This window comes from Protopterus annectens, chromosome 13.part0 (genome assembly GCF_019279795.1).
Source record: "Protopterus annectens isolate FY-2018-M chromosome 13.part0, PAN1.0, whole genome shotgun sequence".
Lineage (NCBI taxonomy): Eukaryota > Metazoa > Chordata > Ceratodontiformes > Protopteridae > Protopterus > Protopterus annectens.
Window position 1 is genome coordinate 1,056,583,597 of NC_056747.1, and position 19,081 is coordinate 1,056,602,677.

The window sequence follows — 19,081 nt, forward strand, 5'->3', positions numbered from 1 at the left end:
GTACTAGGTGCTATAGACTGCACACATTTAGAAATTAAGGCACCACCCAGGGAACAGGGAAGGCTCTATATTAGTAGAAAGGGCTTTCACTGTATTTAACTGCCAAGTCATGTGTAATGCCAAGGGAATCATCTTGACTGTGTGTGCTGGCATCCCTGGCAGTTACCACGACTCCTGTATCTGACACACTTCTCAACTGTATCAGTTGTTCTCTGGGGGGGGGGGTATCCCACAGGGTCATTTACTGGGGGATGCAGGTTATGCACTGGAATCATGGCTGATGACACCCATCAGAAATGTACATACCCCCACTGAAAAATGCCATAATGAGGCACACACTTAAACCAGAAATATCAGTGTGTGTGTGTTTGTGTGTGTGTGTGTGGGGGGGCTGCTGAAGTCATGATTCTGGTGCCTAGATACATCTGAGGGAGCCCTGCTGTACAATCCATAGACCTGTACTGAAATATTCACAGTATGCATGCTACACATCATCATCCTGAGAAAACATCTTCAGCATGATCAACAAGGGCAAAGAGCACACATCTCACCACCAATGCCAAGGTCACCACAAACACATGCAGATGAGTAGTTAGAGGGGGAACCCGCAGCTGCTGTGGGGTGTAGGCAGACACGAGGGTGCGAAATATGCCGTTGCATTGGCTAAGCGACAACGCATAGCACACTCACTCACCACCTATGAGCCTAAAACCTTCCTCCTACACACATGCATACAGTAACATTGATGCCAGGCAACTCTCACAACCTTTACCTCCTCATGTATTCGCTGTGTACTACTGGTATCAGAGTCAGCCCTGAACTAAAACTGTTGCAACTGTTGGACTTAAAAGTTAAGTGTTGAACCTGGAGTGTATTGTGTAATAATATGAATGACTGGCTTATCCTTGCATTTTGTGACTTGGTAGTGTAAGCAAGTAAAACGTTGGAGATTTGTACAAAAATTACTTAACATGTGACAGCAGAGACTTATTTGACTTGCATGTGTTCTTTATTAAGTAGTAGGACTCTGGCATCAAAGATTCATGCAGTCATACCTCTCAAAAGTAGTGACAGTTACTGCATGCCCTCAGTTTAGCGCCATACTTTTGTAGTGGAAAATCATTAAAAAGAGAAGTTAGGAAGTAATGACACACATTACAGTTTCAGACTTCACAACCCCCACAAGATCATTCACAATAAAGTTGGAAAATTTTGATGCTATCAAATGTCTAACTTTCTAAGACCAATATAAGTCACAGGTACAATTACCAGTTCAACATCACAAATGCAGATATACTAAGCACTAGTCAGCTATGCACCCTAAGCATCAGACACAAAGCTTATGTATCGCTGAATCCAAAAGATACAAAACAGGGATATAGCACAGTTATCATTTCACAGGGTGTTTGGGTGGGGTGGGGGTGGGGGGCAGGAAGACTAGGCTGACGCAAAATGTCGGTGACCGTGTGTAAGAGAGAAACAGACAGTCATTTGGATAAACCAACAAATAGCCAGTGAGACAAAATGAGTTAAGCTGTATGACTGAACCATGTAACTGTTACGTGCGTGTCTGTAGGGTTCCACCAGGTAAAACTGGTGTACGAGTGTCTGCATGAGCACAGCCAAAGCTCTATGCTAACTCTACCTCTTAGCATGCCGGACAGGTATGAGCTGTGCATGGTAGAGGTAGCAGTTCATAATTATCGTCCCCGACCATGAGAACTGGTTCTGCCAGGAGTTGCACTGGCATGTCCATGCCAATGGTCATATGCACTGCTGCTACCTGAACGTGACTGATGTCTCTGCTGGATGAGCTCCCCTCACAAATATGACCAGGACCACTACCCCATGGCCTGCCACATCTGGGCATACCTGTCAACCTCTTAGAGCAAGAAATCTGGGCAAAGCCATAAATAAAAGAGGAGCAAAGGCCCAAAATAGGGACATTTTTAAAATATTGCTTGTACAAACTTATTTGATAGAATAACTACTTTTTCATTTGCATGAATTTTCTGGTGTATGAAGTCTGAAAATCAAATGTCTGTCATTATTTTATAACTTCAGTCATAGATAATTTGTCAGAAAAAAAACACAATTTTATAAAGAGACCAAAATTATGAGGCAAAAATCTGGAAATTCTACGAAAATCTGTATGGTTGAGAGATATGCATCTGGGTGTGGACAGCTCACCAACTGATGGAGCAGTGGAAGTACTTGCCACTATGGAAGCATGATTGGGCATGGCTGTGTTATCTAAGAGCAGATGATGTGGCTAACCTATGCCCACTAGGATGCTGTCCCCCTCCCAGCAGATGTTCCATCATAGAAACCTCTCATTCCAATGCGTCATTCATCCAGTCCATTGAATTGGCAGCATGGTGGAGGCAGTCACGCTTGTAAGTCTCTGCTACATCTTCAACCCTAAGCATTTCTCTGGAGCACCTATGGGAACATGCCTGTGCCTCCATGACAGCCCTAAACATATGTTGAGTGGCATGGGAAGAGACATCTAGCCTCCTCTGAGCACTCCTAACAACCTTCTTGCATGGCATCTCGCCCACACTTTGGCTACGGCCAGAGTCTATAGGCACTGAAGCCACAGTAACACCGCTTCTCTGATCAATTGTCTTGCCCTCCACTTGTCTAGTATCTGTGGGCTGACTGGAATGGGTAGGTGTAGGCCTATTGCCTGTATCCTATGGAATTTCAGAGGATGGCTGTATGCCACCCGCAGTGTCAGATTCAACCTGTGCACCTCCCTGACTGTGCCTCTATTTGGCCCCCATCATTGTCAGAGTCTGCTGATACTCTGACATCAAATGGCAGAAGTCTTACACTTCCACTGTCAGGATCACCTGTGACAATAAGCAATAAACACAGGACAAATTAATACCTAAACTACTATATTCCAATATGCTAACAAAATAACAGTGCCGCCATTACTGGACAGTACAGCAATGCACACAACAGTCCTGACATCAACATCACACACTAAAATATTTCTTTGAATTGCTCATCAGTACTGACATAAAAATGTTTGGCTTACCACGTTCAGATGATGGTATCCTTTGCATGCCCGATGATTCTGGAAGAAGTTAAGCAAAAGGTAAGGACAATATCATCACAATTAACAGTAACACAGGGGGGTAATACTTTTTTTCCTTTGTATGCGCATCACTATACTTTCAAGAAGAACTTGGATGACAACTCCAACCTAAACATGGATGACAAGTCCAACCTAAGCGAATCAATCATAATGTGTTGTTAACTGTAGCAATCTTCAATCCCCCCCAAAAAAAAATTCTTGTGAAACAGAAATAACATATTGATTTAAACTGTTTTACTATACAACAGTATTCAGAAACTGAGATGCAAAAGCCTACCTTGAAGCTCTTCCTGGGACATGCTTGCTGTCCCTGAACCAGTAGCACCAATGTCAAGGACATGCTCTTCTGCACTTTCCTGGGAGCTGTCTTGATCCCTGACAGTGGACAGGAACTCTTCATTTGCTGTTAGTGGTGGCTCTGTAGCAGCACCCCCCAGTACTCATCCGATCACTGCCCACTGCAGCTGCTCTCCTCCATGTAGATGAGATCATGTCAGTGGCCCTATGGCACACCTGGTCATATGTTCTGCTGTGGCCACCCACTGCATTAACATCTGTGACAATCTGCTGCCAAATCTGCATTCTGATTGACATACCTCTACATCCCCTTTCAAGCAGGAAGGCACCATGTTATCTAAAAGCATCAACAGTGACCTAATTCTCAAGGTCAGTGAAAGGTGGTTTATTAGGATGGAGATACCTGGGTGGCAGAGTCCTAGGTGTCCTAAAAGACAACAGAAGGATAATATGCATAAGTATCACATAACTACAAATTAACTGTTCCCTGGTAAAACAGAAAAGGTAGCGTTCCAGTATTACTCACTGTATAAACATAAAACAGTCTAAAGATTTGAAATTTGAACAACAGACTGGATGCAAAAAAATGGAGAGTAGCAATAGTAACATATCCTTGTTTGTGCCATAACAGAAATGCAGCTTTGCCCCCCCCCCCCCACAAAGAACAGGCAAATGATACATTTTATTAACAGACCATCTTTGAAATGCTAAAAGTGCTGCAAATGAACTGTCCCTGAAAAATGTCTACAGATTTAACACAGAAAAGTCAATTCTAAGGGTATTGCCAATCACTTATACCTGTGAAATGCCCTGACAAACATGTCCATGCCATCAGTACACTTCTAACTAATGCATACAGACAAGTGTAAAAGCTTTGCTAATCAAAATATATATATTAAACTATTATACAGATTTTTTAATTGCATGCCAGCATATGCAGTATGTAGCTGACAAAATGCAAGCATACCTTTTCAAGTTCGGTAATCCTCTGTGAAGATGTATCCCAAAGTAATAGCCTCTTTTCTGTGTTCTCCACATCAACAAGTCTCCTCACATTCAATTTCTCTAGCTACATGGTTGCCTTTTTATGATGTAGATTCAGGGCTGTCAGCACGGTGGCGATGCATATCAGGTGTGAACTCATAATTGGTGAATCCCAAATACTTAGCTCCATTTTGCAGATGTAAACATAGTGCAGGCACTCCCTCAGTGTTTGTTTTTAATGGATTGTAATCTTGAATGATTACTGGTTGGGAGAAGGGAAACACAACAGCACTGCAAGCTACCCTACATCCAGTGAGCATGTCAGGGTAGACTTATAACGTGTTAGATGCAATTTTAACAATGTTGGAAATGTAAGTAAGCAGCACACAATTCTCAGGTTCTGATCATTAACATCCAACCTCCCCTTCATTTGTTGGCAACTACATATGATATTATTGCCATTTTATATCTTCACACATTTTAAGGACCCATCCATCCTTTCTTAGCCCCCTTTTTCCATTTTGCACATGAGGTCAGGGTTTCTATTCAACAGTGACAATCATCTCGAGCCAATGTTTACACTGCCGGGTGGCTAGCCCTGCCACGGTAGTTCATCAGTACCACTCATTTGCATATCCACCTATGGTCAGTTTAAAGTGCCCAATCCACCTACTACATGTCTTTGGCATTTTAAGGACAATGATATAGAATGGCTTACAGACTGCATGTCTCAGATTAGTGGTCAGATAAGATAAGAATGACCAACAAACACAGTGAGGTAAGACAGAGCTGTATATTTGCAAGCAATAAACATAACTGGTTGTGTGATCACTTAGGGTACTGCATCCAAAAATAATAAACGTACAAATAACAGTTGTATGGTTTCATGTTACTGTAGACAGTGTTGCAGTTGGTAGTATGCAGAATGATTTCAATTCTTTGCTGCAAAGCTGTTTGTGTGGCAAAGAGGGATAAGGCACCCATCCTGTTTTCTGAAGGTGCATTGGAGTGAGAGTTCAAATCCAGACCTATGTAGAAATATCTCATGTTTACTAGCATTTTCTAGTGTGCATGTCATAGATTGCTTTTGTTCATTTCAACTACTTGTTCTTTTTTTCTGTTTTCAGTGTTTGCACAATTCACTGCTTAGCACAAACATGGAAAACTGAGAAAAATGAATGTCAGGTTTGGATTATCTCATTTGTGCAAAATGCAGCAGTGTGCATCCTAGACTAGTGGGCCATCCAGGAAGCAGACAGAACATCTGCACAACACCTGCAAACAGGGCATCTGTAAAAAGGCAAAGTTAAAAAACAATACATTGTTGCAATTTCTCTATTTATCACACAAGTGCGCTTAGTGGCATTGTGCAGCGATTAGCAGGGTTTGCCAGCCACTGCAGCCACCAAACACCTGCAAACAGGACTCAAACAGCCAATAATTGAAACTGCATACATTCTATTAATTCTTTTAGGCATCACGCAAACCCAATAAGTGGTGGTGTGTGACAGTTAACACACAGGCCTTAAGAATGATTAGGAAATTTCAAATAACTAGTCCTGTGGCAACAGGTGTAAGTGTAAGGCTGGAGTATAGATGGTCCTGGGTTGTAGTACAGGGTGTGCAACCTAGTTTTACTGTTGACAGTGCAGTTTATAGCCATGAACTGAAAAATAGACAAGTGTTGTCTTTAACATTCTTTTGGCAACAGGTGTAAGTGTAGTATTGCTATACACATGGTTCTGGCTTCTAATACAGGATATTCCAAACATTTTAACTGTTCTACTTCCTATTATATTCACTCTCACTTATAACACTTTAGTGGAGCTGATATGAATTTTATGTATGAGGGATGAGACACCATTATTGTTTTCTGAGGTGTATGACTGAGGGTATACTGTCTGCTATATTTCTCAAGTATAATTCAGCTATTTGGACTTGCATGCCCTTCACAATTAACTAAGACGCACACAACTGGATCTGTATCCAGTAACCTTGTCAGGTCACCATACGTGTTAACTATACAGATTTTATCAGAAGTCAGAAAATAATGATCGACAACACAAAACCTTTCTATCAACTTTCTAAGTTTGTAAGAACAATATTTAAACATTGTCCCCCCCCCCCCATTATTTATGGCTTTGTCCAGATTTCTTGCTCTAAGAGGTTGAAAGTTATATGCAGGTCATACACATACATGTGTAACAGCTCAAACTGTCACCTGTATTTATGTATGATTCCTTAACTATGAGCTGCACTTCTTCTGTGGCAAAGATGGAAAATCAGTGCTGTAGAAGAACATTTTTGTCCCTTATGCCTAGGTCTGAATCCCACACTGTAAAATTAAATTTTCCTGAGTGTATATAGACAAAAAAACATGTCAGGCAATTGCATTTAAGCCCCAGTGCATGTCTACAAACCTAACTTACCTAACAGTTGCCTTCCAATTTCCAATATATATTTCCAGGCTACATCAGTAGACAACCCTCAAACTAAGGTCAAGTGTCAGATTAACCTTCCAATTTCAATTATTTAATTCATCACTGTTTGACACTGCTGCACTCTGCTTAACATTGCACAAATACAGTTGGCATTGTTCGGGTTTGCGCACTACCAGTAAATGTGATAAATGGAATTGGTGGGAAAGTATCAGTTTCCATTGCTCTAGTTCAGCTTGTAGATATGGCTGGCGTTGGCGAGGAAGGTGTAAACTTTAGGGCACAGAGGTGTGGTGTCCACAAGTTCCAGATATTTATTGGACTCCTGGTAAAGCACCTCAGCCAAAGGCTTCGGCAGGGGGACTATTCTGGCTCCCAGTACAAATCTGAGGCATGGAATAGTTTGTCCCAGACTGTATCTAGCGCCACTGGTATCCCACTCACTGGAGAGCATTGTAGGCATCATTTTAATAACCTATGCAGGAGAAAAAGAGAGACACTCAAATGTTGGTTGCAGGAATTTAAGACTGCGGACATCCTACAGCTGTGTAATTATAACAGTAATAGAGTACTTGTAAAACTTAGAAAGCTAAATATAGACAAGACTGGTATGCATAATGGTCTACTGTTCTTTCCCCATCTCCCTCGAAACGGGAGTTCAATCAACAAGCTCATGTTGCTCGATTAGAGAGACTGAGGGAAGCAAGTGAATATGTATGCAGCGGAAGAGAGGTGTTATTGTAGCATTAAAAGTTAAATATGGCTTTTCTTGGTCTTGTATAGAGTTTTATCAGATTGAGCATGCATATGCCATCTGTAAAAGAAAAAAATGCATGCATTAGTTTGTAGCACAAACCAGTTTGTAAGAGTCCAATATTCGACTGTTCCCAGCTATACAGTACTGTTATTTCTTCAATAATATTTACATTAAATTAAAAACTCTATACCAGTGGCACAAATGCCCTGCTCTAAACTGTAATCTGTATAACTGGAACAAGCATATGTGAAATAAATGCACAGTTGAAGGATTACTTTCAGCAGTGTGTAGTATAGTGTGCATCTTTTAGGATGTGTACTTAAATGTAATACTTCAGATAAGAGTTGTACAATTGTGTTAATGCATTGTATGTCACATGTAATGGTACTAATTTTATCTCTTTTTCTCTCCCCCCACCCTTATCTCTCTCTATTTTCTTTTATGCGTCATCAAAATGTCTCCGTCATCCTTGTGTACCACATCACTAAATGCTACATAGCACAGCAAGGTAGGCCAGCCCCAGTGGATCAGCCTGCCTCCACTCCACCAGTCCCAGTGGATCAGCCTGCCTCCACTCCACCAGTCCCAGTGGATCAGCCTGCCTCCACTCCACCAGTCCCAGTGGATCAGCCTGCCTCCACTCCACCAGTCCCAGTGGATCAGCCTGCCTCCACTCCAGCCCCAGTGGATCAGCCTGCCTCCACTCCACCAGCTCCAGTGGATCAGCCTGCCTCCACTCCACCAGCTCCAGTGGATCAGCCTGCCTCCACTCCACCAGCCCCAGTGGATCAGCCTGCCTCCACTCCACCAGCCCCAGTGGATCAGCCTGCCTCCACTCCCCCAGCCCCAGCACTGATGCCCAACACATCCGGGAGCCAACCTGGCAGCAGTGCCTCTGCTGCTCCTGCACTGTCTGTGCCCTTGGGTAGTACTGCCATGGAAGCTGGTGCAGTGGTACTCTCTTGGAGCAGTGGCAGAGGTGGTGATTTTATCACCCACAGGGAGTTGCCAGGGATGGTGCATAGGATTGTGCACTGCACCACTGGTGTACACCTTCACCAAATGGGAGAATCTACTCTCCTTCATGGTTCATAGGAAGAGGAGACGTCAAGTACTCCACTGGAGCAAGGGGACATTGTTGACAGTCCAGGGGGTGAGGACACGATTCATATTGGTCTCCAAGCTTGATGTCCATGAATCTGCATTGTCCCCTCTCTCACCCCAGTCATGGTGTCCGCCAACCTTTTGTGTCCACCACTGTCCCTGTCTCTTGTCTTGTTTGTTTGAATTTGCTTACTTACCTACCCAACTTACCTGACCCAGACATACCTATGTCCTTTTTGCATGTGTCGTCTTGACTCACTTGATTCTGTCTAATTGGCTACACAACATGATTGCCTTGTTGTCTCCCCTCTTTGTGGAGGTGACAGTCCAAATTCAGTTAATATTCTGCCCATATTTTCATTTTACACTGTTAAAGATGTGGATAGCTATGATTCTTTCCTACCTCCCTCCTGCACATTCCTGTATTGCTTTCCCTTTGTTCTTCCCCTTTGTGCTCCCCATTTCACCACTTTCCTATCTACCTCATTTTAACATCTATAATCTGATCAAAAAATAGAATCACGCACAACACACACAAATAGAAAAAGCAATGGATCTCTTCATTTTTTGGGCTCCATGTTTGCGTGGAGTTTTGCATTGCACATCAATATTCATCGACAGTACAATGCTGCAGTTATTTCCACCCAATGCTGCTTATTCCCTCTGTGCTATACCAACACACAGCAGCACATGTACCATAAAGAATTAATGTCATTGCATTATCACTGTTTATTTAAAAGTCTTTAAAATTATTAGATGCACCTGGATTTGAATCCAGTACCATCTAGGCTCAGAAAGAAATGTGTCAGTGCATTTACACCTGCTGCCACAGAGTCAGTTAAGTAGCAGGTGTGTTTCATAGACTCAGTACTAACTGTCAGACTTTTCGCAATGCAGCTCATGTTTGTGCAGTGCTTAACTACGTGCAAACATGGAAACTATTGAAACTGTGCATCTCACATGTACAATTTGCCAGCCTTTGCTCAAACCCTCTGCTCTCTACCCTATGGAAAAGTAAATATGATGTATTACTGCTGTTTGCTGTCCATAACATGAAATTACATATGGAAACATAAACTGAAGGCCCTATCTAACAATATTTCACATATTTACAATACAGCCATGTGTTGCCTACCCTCCTCAAGCACCGCAGCTCTGGTGTCTCTCAGTACATTTTCCACATGTACATCACCTACACTACAGACATTAATATAAAATGTGTGATATGCAATGCGCATCAATATGGTAACATGCAGAACTAGAACTATTGACCCATAAGGCTAAAAAGCCTTATCTGTAGGGTTAGAAAAGGGATCAGAGTGGACTTTATCCACAGGAACGTAGGTGACCTTTGATACACTTGACCTGACCCATTTTATTTTTGTCAAGTGTAGATCCTGTTTATTAAACATTGTGGACATCTTTGATAATGACCCCAAAGACCTGGATGAGGGGCATTAGGACATACAGATAATTTATGCAAGACCTTTGACACTATCCCTCATTCAGGTATCATAGAGAAACTGTCCCATCTGGGGATTTAACCCATACTTTACTAGATGGAGAGCCAACTGGCTCAAGGACAGAATGCACACGGTTAAAGTTGGGGACTGCACCTCCAGCACTAGACCACTTACCAGTGGAATACCACAAGGATCTGTGCTGGGCCCTCAACTGTTTGGAAAATATTTTTCTGAAGTCCAGGCAAAGGTAGATGGCCTGTGGCTTACCATGTTTACAGATGACTGTCAACTGAATGCAGTGATGTAGAGCCCCCCAACTACGTTAACATACTACAGAAGGGGCTGACACAGACAAATGATTGGTGCTAAACTCACAGACTGAACCTTAAAGCAAAAAATGCCTCATTGCCCCCTTTGACAATGAAGTACCCCTGCTAAGTATTATATACATAGCATCCCTCTAAGCTCAAACACAGTGTTATAAGACTTGGGAACACATGTTGATAGCAATCTACATTTCATTCACTGTGTGTCTGTAGTGGTGAGAGACACATTTTACATTGCGCACCTCATAAATAAGGCCATCACATCAAGACCAGGGAGGTCATAGCTTTACTGTACTCTACCCTTATCAGACCACTAATTGAGGGCAGTACTCCCTTCTCTCTGTACCTCAACAGACACCTGCAGCAAATGGAGAAAACTCAAAGGCTTGTGACTGAGGTAATCCAGGGCCTCCAAAACATGATAAACATGAAAGGACTGAAAGGCCTGTCACTATACTCAGTATCGTGCAGGCTGCTGAGAGGTGACCTATGCCTGGCCTACATAGAAGCCTCAGACCATGCCTACTGGAAATGCTGGACATCTGCAAACCAAATGGGAGAAGAAAAACTTGCTCCAGGGATCTCAACCTAGCCTGTGACATAAACTGAGCATGCTGGGAAGACAGATACATCTCCCAGCAATTGCAACTCCTCTGTAATAGGCTCCCACTACACGTGAAGCAGTGCTTCTCAATGACCCTATTCAAGCTCAACCTTGACAACTGGATGGGTGATTATAAATTCACCCCTGGGATGGCACCTATGTGCCTCATGGACAGGGCAAGTTGGTGCTGATCACAAAATGTCTCTAACAATGACCATCTAACTATGCTTAATAATGGTACTTGTGTTTTTACATGGCTAGGCTTGTAAATGCCCTAGGGCCATTAGGCTAGTAACCTCCTATGAAGCTATGAAACTATGCAGGCCTCCCTGCTGATGTCATCCACTATAATTCAACCTGCAGTCTTGTAAAAGTCAGATTTGTGCTGTGGCACTTTTGTAAAGTACTCAGTTCTGTAGTCTGTGTACTTAGGTAGGGGTTCTGTTCCCACTGCAGTCAACTGTGTGTGAGTGTATCATACTTTTCAACTGTCAAGATTTTTACCTCATATTTCTGGTCTGTTTCTCAAAAAATTTTAGTTTTCTGGCAAATAATGAAGATTGAAGTAACTAGATAATGACACATTTGAGTTTCAGACTTCATGTGCTTCAGAAATGCATGCAAACACAAACCCTGTTGTTTTAGCAGCTTATTAAGTTTATAAGAGCAATACTTAAAATCTGTCTATAATTTTGGGCCTTTGTCTCACCATTATTTTAGGCTTTGTCCAGATTTCTTGTATTAGGAGGTTGAGAGGTATGGTGAATGTGTCTAGAAGTGCGTATCTTACAGTTACTACTCCAATCCCATGGAATGACAGTATTTGATAGTTGCACATGACTACGCATCCATTTCATGCAGGCCTCTCAACAGCTTCTCTCCAACATGCCCTGCTGATGTCTTTCACTATAAGTTGACCTACAGTCTTGTAAAAATCAGACTTGTGCAGTGGTGCTTGCATAAAGTACTGAGTTCTGTAGTCTGTGTACATAGGCAGGGTTCTATTCTCACTGCAATCAACTGGGTGTGTGTGTGTGTGTGTGTGTGTGTGTGTGTGTGTGTGTGTGTGTGTGTGTGTGTGTGTGTGTGTGTGTGTATGTATACACATAGTGCTTTTGCTTGACATTACAAAGAGCCTTTTACACCAGCATGTGGGGACAGTATTATTACCCATATTCTCCCCTACAGACACTGCCGATGTCATCAGCTATATCTAATTTGTGTATATGCACTATTCCCACCAGGGCAGGGTCAGACTGACCTGGAGGCCAGGCAGAAGTCACTTCATCCTATACAATACAGATTACAGTGCCATGCCTTTCTCTGTCCACATGCATCATGGCATGGTTTGTAGGCCCTGTGTTTTCTTGGTGAGAAACTCCTGTGGTCTCTCCAGCTGCTGCATGTGTCTGGTTAGGTACATGCAAAAGAGAGCATTATACTCTGTTATTCTGATGAGGTTCAAATACAATGCTGTCATACAATTCTAAGATCTGAATATGATGGCATGACTTATGATATGGAACAACATAGGCTTTCAATACCAGTGTGGACACTTGGTGGTCAAAGTTCAGATTGCTATCTACATGTGTTCCAGTGCTTGCATCACTGGGTTTCAGCATAACAGGACTGTTTTCAATGCTGTAATTAGCATGGAATTCCACTTTTCAAAAGGACAAAAAAGACACATTTTTGAGACTGTGTGGCTGTCATTAATCATTTGTCTGTGTTAGCCCCCCTCCTGTAGTGTGTTATCATCATAGGTGCATTCAGTGATTGCACCCAGTATGCAAGAATCAGCAAACATGGTTAGCCAAAGGCCATATACTTTAACCTGAACTGTAGAGAAATAGATTCCAAACAGTAAAGGGCCAAGCACAGATCCCTTGGGTACACCAATGGGTGATAGCTCTACATGTACAGGTTGATTCACCAACTTTCACAGTATACATTCTGTCAGTGAGCCAGTTGGTTATCCATCTAGTGACATGAGGTTTAATCCCCAGCTGTGAGACTTTCTCAATGATCACTGTGTGGGGGATTGTGTTCAAACCATATGCCAGTTGAGGATGGCCACTATGCACTGTCTTATCTACATTCAGCCCTATCACAGATTCAATGGGTTGTGACAACATCACAGATCGCCTGTCACATGACTCATCACATACACCTTCCTGACACTAATGCACACTCTACACACAGAGTATATTGCTGTAGAAGGGTGTTTTCAACATGCATCCATGTGAGTTGGGGGGACAGCACCCGATGCAAGCATGTATAACACATTCTGACTCTTCTCATCTGTGAGGTAGAAAACATGTCATCATGGATATTTTCTAAATGGACACTAGTGATATTCCGGCTGTGTGATTTGTTAATGCTACATCATATCTGTTACACCTGTGAGATGTTCTCAAAGAAATTGAGGGCATGCATGATGACAGCACTATCATCCTTTTGAACTTGACAAGCCCAAAGCATTTGACAGAAATCCACTGAGATATATTCAGTCAACACTGTTAGATGTGGCCATATACACCTATATCACCAAGTGGGTAGACCAGTGTATCACATACATGGCATCTAAATATGTTGACATGTATGAAGTGACCTATATCTCTGATCCAGTGATCAGGTCTATCTGCTAGGCCCTTTCCTGTCCATTATTTAAGTAATGTACATCACAGATGACATATACATCCTGTGGCCAAACAGCTGACTGAAGGACTACAGATTGTGTGCAGTCATTGACTCCATCTGTGATATTAGTAAAATACAGACAGTATCAACACACACCAAAGATTGCTGCCACAGCCTTGTCAACACCTGCAATGACGAGAAAACATGGTTGGATTTGTTACTTCAGGAAAACAAACACAGCCCAAGGATAATGTGGATATTACACCTTATAATCAGACCATTAAGTGTATGTGACCTTTGTCCTGGGGTAGATAGTAAGTGGGATATTCACCAACATGTGGTCACAGTGCTGACTACTCTCTTGTATGTTACACAAGTACTGAGTATGTGAAGGACATCCATGTTGGAGGCCATAATACCTCCATAGTTCCCAGCCTTCATCACACCAATAACTTAGTACAATTCACCCTTCTTCATGTACCTCCCTACACATCTTCCACTGTGTAACTGAAGTGTACCACTTTTGTCACAGTGAGCTGTCACAGAGCTTGTTGGCCATACATAGGTACTCTTTTTGTGGCATAAACATTGCTGTCTGATAATGTGGAACTCCCATCAAGTTGTTACATCAGATGCGTGTGTGCTACCTGTTGATACACATGGTACATACATCGGCGTTTGACCATATACTAAACACTGTTGGCATGGATAACATTCATGACTTTGTGGAGTTTGCCATATATAAGTGCCTTGCACACCAGTCAACTAGCCTGTATTGATCATAATGTCACATACAGGTACAGCAGTGACCCTCCTAACACCTACAGCAGATGTTACAGTGCCAGGACAGTGTGTGATTATCCTCATAGACTGTGGATGTATCATAATAGTTGTACAAGTGTGTTTGTGCAGAATCATCTCTGATCAGTCTAAATTACATGTTATGTCAGAGGCATGAGATTACCGGTGGTTGTATTCTGATATTGTCCATAATTTTGGTTACTTCTTTTAATGTCCATGAGCCTTTACATGTGTCCCACTTGCTGGAGACCTCTGATGAAATTACACTTGTATTTGGGCAAATCATTTTGCATGGCTTCACAATATGCCCCCTACCCCAATTATATGTCAGATCCCTGATGTCCTCTGCATTATTCATGTAAGGATGATTATCTCACACAGACATCCTACCCATTGTTATGTTATCTTATGTGACAGTCACATAATACACATTTTCACTGTGCAGTCCCTACTGTACCATATTGATATGTGATTGGTGTTGCTGCTACAGCTGTCTTCCATTGACATGCCCTCATCTACTGTACACTAGGTTGTTTCACCTGTCCTCTTTCTCTGTGTTCATTCCTACAATTCATCTGTGTGCCACTATTCAATACACACACTTCCCCTGAGTGTTTATTTTACATGGCAGTCCATGTACCCTTACTTTAGTACAGAATGCTAGGAATCAGATTTTACAATACTCAACACTGTAAATGCACTGTCCTGTACTGTGTTTGGGCTATATACTTAACATTCATACCTCTCAATTGTCCAGATTTTCACAGAATGTCCAGATGTGCCCCTTATCAAATTTGTGATTTTTCACCACATTACTGGGATGATCTCAGGACTGATGTGACTCAGTAATTGCATACATTTGAGTTTGACTTCAAATCCTTCAGAACATGTATCTTAACGCAAACCCTAGTTATTCTAGCACATTTTTATATGGAAATATGTCCCTATTACTGGATCATTGTCCCTCTGTTATGAAGGCCTTCATCCAGATGTCTTACACTAAGAGACTGAGAGCTAGCTGTGAAGCCCTGGTGATAGTTGTGGCATACAATGCAAAACTGCAGACCTTTAGTGCTCCAATTTAAACAGGAGTGCTATCTGTGTTCACTTACACTGTTCCTGACTGGCAACTCTGTTGCCAAGAACAAAATCTTGCTTATTTGTTTAAATGCATTGAGTGGCATGGATATGCAACGAGCATTACTACTCACCAAGCATCACTGTGCACACATGTAAACTCCATGTGGCTTTACGCGAAGCCTACACAGAATTTATTAAATCTCACTGATAGAGATGAACAGTGACAGGATGTTTAAGATGAAAGTTCATATCCGGTGAGGAATTAGTTGCTTAGATGATTAAAGATGCTAGTAGCAGCAGGAAGATGTAAGTTAAAGAAAGGAATTAGAAAGTAAGGAATGTTAGATTATATTAAAGATAAGGAGATTACATGAGGTAAGAAAGGATAGGAAAATTTTAACCTGATATTTAAGAAATTGGTAAGGAAAGTAGAGTACTAGTATAAGGATATGAGGCATTACCAGAGAGTAATACAGAATCTAGACAACCTGTGTAGGTGCAAGTGAAGGAGAGTGGTATTGCTGGACTTGAATTCTTCCTCAAGTCTTGGTGAGTACCTTCACAAGGTAGACCCTGTTTTTCACAAAATCTCACCATAGACTGTATTTCATATAGCATATATCCTGGATAGAAGTAGGTTTAAAACATAAAAAAGATAGCTGGGTGCACAAGACCCAGGATTCAAAAGTGCCCAATCCTGGTAGGCACACTGATGCAAAGACTGGAAAAAATTACAGTGTTGAATCCTCAAGACATGGAAACATTCCTACAATGGGGCTAGGCCAGGCCCGGGGGGAGGCTGGTACCCTGTTGTAGAAGGAAGTAGTAGTCCACAAAATTCACAAAAACTGATAGGTCAAAAAAGACCCATAAAGATGATTGAGTTGACAAGAAAGAAATTATGTATTGCTACTATTATGCAAGAAGCCCAGAATTTCCTACAGAAGATATACAAAAAGACTAATAGAGAAATTAGAGGAAAGAAAAATACTTCACAAGAAAAACTGTCAGAAGCTTCAAATAAAAAAATTGTGTTCATTAATACAACAGATATAGACCATGAAACCTTGGGCAGTTTGGAAAAAGAAGTGACTGAGGAAATGCAAAAATATAAAAAAAAAATCTAGACACTTTTGAAAGGTATAAAAAATAAATATTGGCATGGGAAAGAAAAAGATATTTAATATGGTGCAACATCTATGCAAAGGAGAAAGCAAAACTAATTAATAAAAAAAGAGCAGCACCAAAGATAATTGATGGGAAATACAGGCAAAGGCCATCTAGACATGAACATTTTTACAATGTAAAAAAATAAGAAAAAAAGAGGAAAAGTAGAAAAGAAGATTAGTAATGGAGAAGTTAAAGAAATAGAAGCTGAGGTTAAGGATTACCTGCGAAGTGAAGGATTTAGTGTAGAAAATCTAACTCCGATAACATCACAGCAGGATAGAGCAATGGATCCCCAAGTTAAGGATAAAGCAGTGGAGCAGGAAACATCTGATTACTTGCCATATGAAGATACTTTGGAGCTTTCAACAGGAAACCAGTACAAATGTTCAGAAGGAATTGCACAGCGAGGGAAGGAACAGGAAACTGTGGCAACTCTGACTCCATCAATGTTGTGGAGTGATAGCCCGATGAGTTCCCATATGAAAGAACAATGGATGACATGGGATGAAACTGAAGAGAATGTGGCACAAGAAGATGTTCTGAAACTTTCTGTAGAATGCCTGCAACAAATGGAGAACAAAGAATGTGCCCCCAGTTTAGAAGAAAATGATCTAAGAGAAGAGTTGCATGATTTAATAGCGATGGACAGATGTATATTAAGATCAATGAAAGAAACAGACTGCAAAAAGTCAATAAACCCCCAAAAGGTAGAAGTCTGATAAAACAACTGAATGCAGTAATTAGGACTATCCGTAGAGATTCATGTGATATAACAAAAGTAAACAGGATATATTACTGTGCAACTAAATAAGTCTTACCACAAAAACACAGGGTAGTAAGGGGAGAAATCAAATGCAATCATGGAAGTATAGACTAGAGAAAATTATAAAGCAATTAAGACAAAAAGTCACTGTTAGAAGAGTATAGATGAGGGAAGAGATCAACAATATTAAAAGCAATGCATAGTATCAGAACAGATCAGGATCTATTGTGCACTATTGCAAATAATAAACTAAAAATATCAACACATGCAGATAAATATAAAGGAAAAGTACAAAATAAGCAATTTATTGATGACCCAAAAAGTTTTTGAGAATTGGGAAATGAGGCAAAAGGCATTGAAATACCAATGTATTTTGGAGAAATATCTATGAAGATCCCCGTGGAATATCGAAAAGATGCTAAATAGATAGAAGTAAAAGAAATAAGTTCAAATATACAGGATATGAAACGGGATGAAGTAATAGCTAGAGAGATTGAAACAAGAAAAGCTCCTAATTGGAAAACCCCAGGCCCAGATGCAGTACCCAACTCCTGGCTAATAGTATTAACATCTTTACATGAAGATTTAGCCATGAGTAAGTACTATTTATATGCACACCCCGAACAGACACTTGCCTGGTTAACAACAGAAAAAGCAATACTCCTACTTTAGAGCGAACCCGCAATCTATCCTAAAATCGGATTCACTATACAATCTCGAAATACTAAAATGTCGAATTTCAGTATTTTGAGACTGAATAGTCAAAAAAACCACATACACGAAAACCCACAATCACGAATACTACAGTCGCGACCATTCACACACATACACCTACCTAACTAAACAAACATAAAAACACACAAACACATTTAACCTACCTATAAGCAGGGGGGCAAGCCCCCTGTGCCCCCCACCCCCCTACTTATATATTCTAACTCCGAGGTCGCACTAAACACACAAAAAACACCACCGCGCACACACTCACACACTAAAATCCCTACCTATTATCCTCAAACACACAACACTTACCTGAAACCCCAGATAAATCCACAAACCGCACCACATGCCACGAAAGCGCCACCACGATAGCGGTGGATTCGACATTTGAGGATTCGGCATAGTGTAGTTTCGGTTAACTGCACCTTCCACTATTCAATCTCGACATACTGAATTTCGACATTTCAGTACGTCGAGATTGTCTAGTTTATCCCCTAAAATCTATAGACCAATAACTTGCCTTCTGATGATGTATAAACTATACACTGGAATTGATGCCGACAGAGTTTATAGTCATTTAGAGGAAAATTCAATCATGGCACTAGAGCAAAAGGGTAATAAAAGAAAGTCCTATGGAACAAAGAATCATTTGTTAAATAAAGTTATAATGGAGAACTGTAAAAAAGGGAAGAATCCAAGTATGGCATGGATAGACTACAAAAAAAGCATTTGGCAGTATCCCACATTCATGATAAAAGAGTGCTTAAAAATGTATAAGATACACCCTACACTGATCAATTACACTACAGTGACCATGAAACAGTAGCAAAC